The following is a 10,405-nucleotide window of genomic DNA, read 5'->3' as shown; positions in this document are numbered from 1 at the left end:
TGTCACTGTACAGAGGAGAATCCAAGGAATCCAGGGACCACATGAGGGGACGTGTCAAAGGGCCCTGGAGTTTATACCTAAACCAAAGGGAGAATTACCAAAACATGGGCCGAGGAAGAGCCGTGCAGCAACTAATCAGATCACTTATTCAATTTTTAAAAGTGACAATCTGATTGGTTGCTATGGGCCGCTCTATTTCTACATCCCCATGTGATTTGTGGGACCTCATGGTCTTAGAGAATGTTCTTCGTTCTTCTCCTTGTAGAGATGGATGTTGGTGGCTTCTGGTTTTGTCTGCACAAGATCCATGATAATAGAACATTCACAAGGGTTCACAAGCTTTCCAGCACTAGTCACCTCAAAGAGCTGGAACCTAAACTAGTCAGACCAGGCACTGCCCATCACCTGCCCAATACCATCCCTACAGTGATCATGGTGGGGGCAGCATCATGTCTGGAGGAAACCAGGTACTGCCCATCACCTGCCCAATACCATCCCAACAGTGATCATGGTGGGGGCAGCATCATGTCGGGAGGAAACCAGGCACTGCCCATCACCTGCCCAATACCATCCCTACAGTGATCATAGTGGGGGCAGCATCATGTCTGGGGGAAACCAGGCACTGCCCATCACCTGCCCAATACCATCCCTACAGTGATCATGGTGGGGGCAGCATCATGTCTGGAGGAAACCAGGCACTGCCCATCACCTGCCCAATACCATCTCTACAGAGATCATGGTGGGGGCAGCATCATGTCTGGAGGAAACCAGGCACTGCCCATCACCTGCCCAATACCATCCCTACAGTGATCATGGTGGGGGCAGCATCACATCTGGAGGAAACCAGATACTGCCCATCACCTGCCCAATACCATCCCTACAGTGATCATGGTGGGGGCAGCATCATGTCTGGGGGAAACCAGGCACTGCCCATCACCTTTCCAATACCTTCCCTACGGTGATCATGGTGGGGGCAGCATCATGTCTGGGGGAAACCAGGTACTGCCCATCACCTGCCCAATATCATCCCTACAGTGATCATGGTGGGGACAGCATCATGTCTGGGGGAAACCAGGCACTGCCCATCACCTGCCCAATACCATCCCTACAGTGATCATGGTGGGGGCAGCATCATGTCTGGGGGAAACCAGGTACTGCCCATCACCTGCCCAATATCATCCCTACAGTGATCATGGTGGGGACAGCATCATGTCTGGGGGAAACCAGGCACTGCCCATCACCTGCCCAATACCATCTCTACAGAGATCATGGTGGGGGCAGCATCATGTCTGGAGGAAACCAGGCACTGCCCATCACCTGCCCAATACCATCCCTACAGTGATCATGGTGGGGGCAGCATCATGTCTGGGGGGAAACCAGATACTGCCCATCACCTGCTCAATACCATATCTACAGAGATCATGGTGGGGGCAGCATCATGTCTGGGGGAAACCAGGCACTGCCCATCACCTGCCCCAATACCATCCCTACAGTGATCATGGTGGGGGCAGCATCATGTATAGAGGAAACCAGGCACTGCCCATCACCTGCCCCAATACCATCCCTACAGTGATCATGGTGGGGGCAGCATCATGTATAGAGGAAACCAGGGCACTGCCCATCACCTGCCCAATACCATCCCTACAGTGATCATGGTGGGGGCAGCATCATGTATAGAGGAAACCAGGCACTGCCCATCACCTGCCCAATACCATCCCTACAGTGATCATGGTGGGGGCAGCATCATGTCTGGGGGAAACCAGGCACTGCCCATCACCTGCCCCAATACCATCCCTACAGTGATCATGGTGGGGGCAGCATCATGTATAGAGGAAACCAGGCACTGCCCATCACCTGCCCAATACCATCCCTACAGTGATCATGGTGGGGGCAGCATCATGTCTGGAGGAAACCAATCACTGCCCATCACCTGCCCCAATACCATCCCTACAGTGATCATGGTGGGGGCAGCATCATGTCTGGAGGAAACCAGGTACTTGCCCATCACCTGCCCAATACCATCCCTAAAGTGATCATGGTGGGGGGCAGCATCATGTATAGAGGAAACCAGGTACTGCCCATCACCTGCCCAATACCATCCCTACAGTGATCATGGTGGGGGCAGCATCATGTCTGGAGGAAACCAGGTACTGCCCATCACCTGTCCAATACCGCCATAGTGTGCCCCAGGACTTCCTTTGATGTGCAGATCCCTGTATACTAAAGGTGCACCACAGGAGGACATGCCAGACCTACAATATCAGAGACTTCCCTATGTGTACTACTACCCCCATCTGTCCCTGCACTACTACTACTACTCCAATCCTCCTTGTAACAGTAGAAGCGGTAGTATTATGCTGCTGCGGGGTGGGTCCCTGGCTCAGTCTGGAGCTCCGTAAATAATTCTATTGTTCCAGAAATCTGAGCTTGAGGTAAAGAAAACAGAAGTAATTAGGTTGTGAAATGTGCGGAGGAGACGTCATCTGGTTACTGATTACTGACATTCCTGCCCCGACCGCCTGCTAGTGCATTATATGTGTATATCACTGCACCTGTGTGTTATACATATTGATAGGAGGACCCGACCCATGTGTTAGAGGTGTCACCACATCTGATGGCAGGGCTCTGTATTGAAATATTATTTATGTTCTGTATGGTGGTATTATTTATGTTCTGTATGGTGATATTATTTATGGTCTGTATGGTGGTATTATTTAGGTTCTGTATGGTGGTATTATTTATGTTCTGTATGGTGGTATTATTTATGGTCTGTATGGTGATATTATTTATGTCCTGTATGGTGATATTATTTATGGTCTGTATGGTGGTATTATTTATGTTCTGTATGGTGGTATTATTTATGGTCTGTATGGTGGTATCATTTATGTTCTGTATGGTGGTATTATTTATGTTCTGTATGGTGGTATTATTTATGTTCTGTATGGTGATATTATTTATGTCCTGTATGGTGATATTATTTATGTCCTATATAGTGATATTATTTATGTCCTGTATGGTGATATTATTTATGTTTTATATGGTGATATTATTTATGTTCTGTATGGTGATATTATTTATGTTCTGTATGGTGGTATTATTTATGTTCTGTATGGTGGTATTATTTATGTTCTGTATGGTGATATTATTTATGTCCTGTATGGTGATATCATTCATGTTCTGTATGGTGGTATTATTTATGTTCTGTATGGTGGTGGTATTTATGTTCTGTATGGTGGTATTATTTATGTTCTGTATGGTGGTATTTATGTTCTGTATGGAAATATTATTTATGTTCTGTATGGTGGTATTATTTATGTTCTGTATGGTGGTATTATTTATGTTCTGTATGGAAATATTATTTATGTTCTATATGGTGATATTATTTATGTTCTATATGGTGATATTATTTATGTTCTGTATGGAAATATTATTTATGCTCTGTTTGGTGATATTATTTATGTCCTGTATGGTGGTATTATTTATGTCCTGTATGGTGATATTATTTATGTTCTGTATGGTGGTATTATTTATGTTCTGTATGGTAGTATTATTTATGTTCTGTATGGTGGTATTATTTATGTTCTGTATGGTGGTATTATTTATGTTCTGTATGGAAATATTATTTATGTTCTGTATGGTAGTATTATTTATGTTCTGTATGGTGGTATTATTTATGTTCTGTATGGTGATATTATTTATGTTCTGTATGGTGGTATTATTTATGTTCTGTATGGAAATATTATTTATGTTCTATGTGGTGGTATTATTTATGTTCTATATGGTGATATTATTTATGGTCTGTATGGTGATATTATTTATGTTCTTTATGGTAATATTATTTATGGTCTGTGTGGTGATATTTATGTTCTATATGGTGATATTATTTGTGTTCTGTATTGTGATATTATTTATGTTCTGTATGGTGATATTATTTATGTTCTATATGGTGGTATTATCTATGTCCTGTATGGTGGTATTATTTATGTTCTGTATGGTGGTATTATTTATGTTTTATATGGTGATATTATTTATGTCCTATATGGTGATATTATTTATTTCCTGTATGGAGATATTATTCATGCTCTGTATGGTGATATTATTTATGTTCTGTATTGTGATATTATTTATGTTCTATATAGTGATATTATTTATGTTCTATATGGTGATATTATTTATGTCCTGTATGGTGATATTATTTATGTTCTGTATGGTGATATTATTTATGTTCTGTATGGTGATATTATTTCTTTCCTATATGGTGATATTATTTATGTCCTGTATGGTGATATTATTTATGTCCTGTATGGTGATATTATTCATGCTCTGTATGGTGATATTATTTATGTTCTGTATGGTGATATTAGTTATGTTCTGTATGGTGATATTATTTATGTCCTGTATTGTGATATTATTTATGTCCTGTATGGTGATATTATTTATGTCCTGTATGGTGATATTATTTATGTTCTGTATGGTGATATTATTTATGCTCTATATGGTGATATTATTTATGTCCTGTATGGTGATATTATTTATGCTCTGTTTGGTGATATTATTTATGTCCTGTATGGGGATATTATTTATGTCCTGTATGGTGATATTATTTATGTTCTGTATGGTGGTATTATTTATGGTCTGTATGGTGATATTATTTATGTCCTGTATGGTGATATTATTTATGTTTTATATGGTGGTATTATTTATGTTCTGTATGGTGATATTATTTATGTTCTGTATGGTGATATTATTTATGTTTTATATGGTGATATTATTTATATTCTGTATGGTGATATTATTTATGTCCTGTATGGTGATATTATTTATGTTTTATATGGTGGTATTATTTATGTTCTGTATGGAAATCTTATTTATGTTCTGTATGGTGGTATTATTTATGTTCTATATGGTGATATTATTTATGTCCTGTATGGTGATATTATTTATGTCCTGTATGGTGATATTATTTATGTTCTGTATGGTGATATTATTTATATCCTGTATGGTGATATTATTTATGTCCTGTATGGTGATATTATTTATGTCCTGTATGGTGATATTATTTATGTCCTGTATGGTGATATTATTTATGTTCTGTATGGTGATATTATTTATATCCTGTATGGTGATATTATTTATGTCCTGTATGGTGATATTATTTATGTCCTGTATGGTGATATTATTTATGTTCTGTATGGTGATATTATTTATGCTCTGTTTGGTGATATTATTTATGTTCTGTATAGTGTTAATATTTATGCACAGTAAGACAGTATTATTCTGTCACTGTATAACCCTATTATTTGGGCACTGTATGGCCCTATTATTCGGATGCCATATGACACTATTATTCGGGCGATGTATGGTGATGGATCACTGCTTTGTGCTAGCTGGGATTTTGTATACTTGTACAATTGTTTTTGGCACAGCAGGGCAGTAATATTTTGCATTTGGATGAACCTTGGGATAATTTCTACTGCCAGTCATTGCAGTGTTGTCTACTCGCCATATAAGATTATAACAGCTACTTATGTGTCCTGAGCACTAACCCTGTATACCGCCTGTGGTGAGTGCATTCTGATGTGCCATACAGTAACACTCACCATTCCTTAACCCTTCCCTAAACCCTCAGTAATGAGCCTCCCCAATCCGCTTAGAGATGATGAAAGTGCAGGCCGGGCCTTCATCCACATCAAAGGGCTACGTTCACTGTCATGGTGGTGACATATAATGAGTCAAGTGGAAGCCATTGGTGAATACCCAACCAAGACTCTGCAGGACACTCTGCACAGGGGCTGAGATGCTCTGCAGTATACTTTACATAGGAACTCTAATGCTCTGCAAGATGCCCTGCACAGGGACTCCAATGCTCTGCACAAGGCCTGAGATGCTCTGCACAGGGACTCCAATGCTCTGCAAAGAAGCTGAGATGCTCTGCAGATGCTCTGCACAAGGGCTGAGATGCTCTGCACAGGGACTCCAATGCTCTGCACAGGGACTCCAATGCTCTGCACAAGGGATGAGATGCTCTGCACAGGGACTCCAATGCTCTGCACAGGGGATGAGATGCTCTGCACAGGGACTCCAATGTTCTGCACAGGGACTCCAATGCTCTGCACAAGGGATGAGATGCTCTGCACAGGGACTCCAATGCTCTGCCAAGGGATGAGATGCTCTGCACAGGGACTCCAATGCTCTGCCAAGGGATGAGATGCTCTGCACAGGGACTCCAATGCTCTGCACAAGGGATGAGATGCCCTGCACAGGGACTCCAATGCTCTGCACAAGGGATGAGATGCTCTGCAGATGCTCTACCCTGGGTGGACCCCCCGCACTGGTCACTGCAGCCTTATTTGGTATAAATAAAAGCGCCCTATGAGCCGCAGACTGTTCTCCTCACACAAACATTCTTGGCAGTTCCTGTACTCCGACAAAAGTATGTGCCCCCCATCTGCTCACATGTACACACGCCTGACATGTCATGCTTCATGCCTTCCATAAACAGCGCCCCCCTCCCCCAGACACAGGTCATTATTATTTGGTGCATTATAGATTATAATGCACCTGAAGTCACATGATCAGCAGATGGGGGGGGGGGGGGGGGGCAGTCACAGGACACGGGGGGATTGAATATCCGCAGCATATGGAGTGTGTAATATTGATGCTGGTGTCACTTGTCCCCGGGGGCAGGAGATGGTGGATAATACACCTGCCAGCACATGGTGGGCTGTATACTAGGGTCATGGTGGGGCTATATACTGGGGTACTTGTGGAGGCTGTATACAGGGGTCATGGTAGGGGCTATATACTAGGGTTTAGGGGGTTGTATAGTGAGGTCATGGGGACTGTATACTGGGGTCCTGTGGGGCTATAAACTGAGGTTCTGATGGGGGCTATATACTGGGATCATGGGGAGCTGTATACTGAGGTCATGGTGGGGGCTATATACCGGGATCATGGGGGGGCTGTATACTGAGGTCATGGTGGGGGCTATATACTGGGATCATGGGGGGCTGTATACTGAGGTCATGGTGGGGGCTATATACTGGGATCATGGGGGGCTGTATACTGAGGTCATGGTGGGGGCTATATACCGGGATCATGGGAGACTGTATACTGAGGTCATGGTGGGGGCTATATACCGGGATCATGGGGGACTGTATACTGAGGTCATGGTGGGGGCTATATACCGGGATCATGGGGGGGCTGTATACTGAGGTCATGGTGGGGGCTATATACCGGGATCATAGGGGGCTGTATACTGAGGTCATGGTGGGGGCTATATACTGGGATCATGGGGGGCTGTATACTGAGGTCATGGTGGGGGCTATATACCTGAATCATGGGGGGCTGTATACTGAGGTCATGGTGGGGGCTATATACCGGGATCATGGGGGACTGTATACTGAGGTCATGGTGGGGGCTATATACCGGGATCATGGGGGGCTGTATACTGAGGTCATGGTGGGGGCTATATACCGGGATCATGGGGGGCTGTATACTGAGGTCATGGTGGGGGCTATATACCGGGATCATGGGGGACTGTATACTGAGGTCATGGTGGGGGCTATATACCGGGATCATGGGGGGCTGTATACTGAGGTCATGGTGGGGGCTATATACTGGGATCATGGGGAGCTGTATACTGAGGTCATGGTGGGGGCTATATACCGGGATCATGGGGGGCTGTATACTGAGGTCATGGTGGGGGCTATATACTGGGATCATGGGGGGCTGTATACTGAGGTCATGGTGGGGGCTATATACCGGGATCATGGGGGACTGTATACTGAGGTCATGGTGGGGACTATATACCTGGATCATGGGGGGCTGTATACTGAGGTCATGTGGGGGCTATATACCGGGATCATGGGGGGCTGTATACTGAGGTCATGGTGGGGGCTATATACCGGGATCATAGGGGGCTGTATACTGAGGTCATGGTGGGGGCTATATACCGGGATCATGGGGGCTGTATACTGAGGTCATGGTGGGGGCTATATACCGGGATCATGGGGGACTGTATACTGAGGTCATGGTGGGGGCTATATACCGGGATCATGGGGGGCTGTATACTGAGGTCATGGTGGGGGCTATATACCGGGATCATGGGGGGCTGTATACTGAGGTCATGGTGGGGGCTATATACCGGGATCATGGGGGACTGTATACTGAGGTCATGGTGGGGGCTATATACCGGGATCATGGGGGACTGTATACTGAGGTCATGGTGGGGGCTATATACCGGGATCATGGGGGGCTGTATACTGAGGTGGGGCTATATACCGGGATCATGGGGGCTGTATACTGAGGTCATGGTGGGGGCTATATACTGGGATCATGGGGGGCTGTATACTGAGGTCATGGTGGGGGCTATATACTGGGATCATGGGGGGCTGTATACTGAGGTCATGGTGGGGGCTATGTGCCTCTGTGTAGAGGAAAAGTTGACCAGTTGCCCATAGCAACCAATCAGATTGCTTCTTTCATTTTTAAAAAGGCCTCTGGAAAGTGAAAGAAGAGATCTGATTGGTTGCTATGGGCAACTGGTGAACTTTTCCTCTTCACAGGTTTTGATAAATCTCCCCCTATATACTTTGGTCTTGGGGGGCTGTGTTCTGAGGTTATAGGAGGCTGTATACTGGGGTCATGGGAGCTGTATACTGGGGTCATGGGAGATGTATACTGGGGTCATGGGAGGCTGTATACAGGGGTCATGGGAGCTGTATACTGGGGTCATGGGAGCTGTATACTTAGGTCATGGTGGGGGCTATATACTGGGGTCATGGGAGCTGTATACTGGGGTCATGGGAGCTGTATACTTAGGTCATGGTGAGGCTATATACTGGGGTCATGGGAGCTGTATACTGGGGTCATGGTGGGGGCTATATACTGGGGTCATGGGAGCTGTATACTTAGGTCGTGGTGGGGGCTATATACTGGGGTCATGGGAGCTGTATACTGGGGTCATGGGAGCTGTATACTTAGGTCATGGTGAGGCTATATACTGGGGTCATGGGAGCTGTATACTGGGGTCATGGTGGGGGCTATATACTGGGGTCATGGGAGCTGTATACTTAGGTCGTGGTGGGGGCTATATACTGGGGTCATGGGAGCTGTATACTGGGGTCATGGGAGCTGTATACTTAGGTCATGTTGGGGGCTATATACTGGGGTCATGGGAGCTGTATACTGGGGTCATGGTGGGGGCTATATACTGGGGTCATGGGAGCTGTATACTGGGGTCATAGGATCTGTATACTGGGGTCATGGTGGTCTGTACACTGGGGTAATGGGGGCTGTATACTGGTGTCATGGGAGGCTGTATACTGGGGTCATGGGAGGCTGTATACTGGGGTCATGGGAGCTGTATACTGAGGTCATGGTGGGGGCTATATACTGGGATCATGGGGGGCTGTATACTGAGGTCATGGTGGGGGCTATATACCTGGATCTTGGGGGGCTGTATACTGAGGTCATGGTGGGGGCTATATACCGGGATCATAGGGGGCTGTATACTGAGATCATGATGGGGCTATATACCGGGATCATGGGGCGCTGTATACTGAGGTCATGGTGGGGGCTATATACCGGGATCATGGGGGACTGTATACTGAGGTCATGGTGGGGGCTATATACCGGGATCATGGAGGGCTGTATACTGAGGTCATGGTGGTGGCTATATACCGGGATCATAGGGGGCTGTATACTGAGGTCATGGTGGGGGCTATATACCGGGATCATGGGGGGCTGTATACTGAGGTCATGGTGGGGGCTATATACCGGGATCATGGGGGACTGTATACTGAGGTCATGGTGGGGGCTATATACCGGGATCATGGAGGGCTGTATACTGAGGTCATGGTGGGGGCTATATACCGGGATCATGGGGGGCTGTATACTGAGGTCATGGTGGGGGCTATATACCGGGATCATGGGGGACTGTATACTGAGGTCATGGTGGGGGCTATATACTGGGATCATGGGGGACTGTATACTGAGGTCATGGTGGGGGCTATATACCGGGATCATGGGGGACTGTATACTGAGGTCATGGTGGGGGCTGTATACCGGGATCATGGGGGGCTGTATACTGAGGTGGGGCTATATACCGGGATCATGGGGGGCTGTATACTGAGGTCATGGTGGGGGCTATATACCGGGATCATGGGGGACTGTATACTGAGGTCATGGTGGGGGCTATATACTGGGATCATGGGGGACTGTATACTGAGGTCATGGTGGGGGCTATATACCGGGATCATGGGAGGCTGTATACTGAGGTGGGGCTATATACCGGGATCATGGGGGGCTGTATACTGAGGTCATGGTGGGGGCTATATACCGGGATCATGGGGGGCTGTATACTGAGGTCATGGTGGGGGCTATATACCGGGATCATGGGAGA

Source organism: Hyla sarda, unplaced genomic scaffold (assembly GCF_029499605.1).
Source record: "Hyla sarda isolate aHylSar1 unplaced genomic scaffold, aHylSar1.hap1 scaffold_795, whole genome shotgun sequence".
NCBI lineage: Eukaryota > Metazoa > Chordata > Amphibia > Anura > Hylidae > Hyla > Hyla sarda.
The sequence above is the reverse complement of the archived record's forward strand: the minus strand, read 5'-3'. Positions refer to the sequence as shown.